Raw genomic sequence first — 1,016 nt, forward strand, 5'->3', positions numbered from 1 at the left:
TGGTTGCAGCAAGGGCAGGAATTGCTGGTCTGGAAATGGGCAATGAATCCAAGTCTGAACCCCAGGAGCTGCTGTGTGGGGTTTGCTGGGGGCGGCCCTGCCCAGGTCCTGTGTCCCCAGGGCTCACACGGGGAGGCTTGAACTGGGGCCAGCTGAACACTGGAGCTGGTGCTGCGGTGGCAGAGGCTGGGCTGTGGCATGGCCGGTGCTGGGTTCTGCTCTGTCACACGGTGTTTCATGCATCTTAATGTAGCCTTGAACCCATGAATTCCCCTTAAGGTATTTACAAAAACGGTATCGAAATGGGAAGGAGTTGGAGGGAGCTTGTGGACTGCTGGGAGGTAGCTGATGGGTAATTAGAGATCAGGCAATGAGGAGAAGCAAGACTCGATACCCCTTCTGCAGAGTCTTGCCTGTGTAACGGCACGTCCCTTTCATTGTCCCTTTCCTCTCCAAATCACCTTTGGAACTGTGTTCTGGTTGGAAGTCCTGGACTAAAATCAAACAGAAAAGCAACCACCCAACACAAAAATAATCTGCGTGACTCCCCCTCCAAAGGCACCACGAGCCATTAGCCAGGAGCTGGCTGATTGTGATTTATGGTTTCTTTACCCAGCAGAAGCAGGAGGGTAATGAACCAGTGTTTTGATCTCTGCGGGCTTCCCTGCAGCAGGGAGGAGATCAAAACAAGCTTAACTATTCCTGATTCCCACACGTGCTCTTCCCCCTCCCGCTCCTCCTCTGCTGCTGTCGGTAGCCTCACAGGGCGCCAGGGAGCATCAGTCTTGTGGATGCCACAATCCCGCCTCGGCAGGGCCAGGACAGGGCTCTCCCGTGGGGGACAGACGTTGTCCTGTCCCGTCCCGCTCCCTCGCGAGCAAGCCCAGTTCTCTGCAGCCCCAGAGCGGTGGGTGCTGAGGGTGCTGGTGGTGGGAGACGCTGGGGATACCTGCGGCGGCAGCAGGATGCTGCGGGGACGGGCGCAGGCGTGCGAGGGAGGCCGAGCGGGGTCGCCC

Source organism: Pezoporus wallicus, unplaced genomic scaffold, assembly GCF_028554395.1.
Source record: "Pezoporus wallicus isolate ANWC-B61680 ecotype Strahan unplaced genomic scaffold, APGP_CSIRO_Pwel_v1 contig_13614, whole genome shotgun sequence".
NCBI lineage: Eukaryota > Metazoa > Chordata > Aves > Psittaciformes > Psittacidae > Pezoporus > Pezoporus wallicus.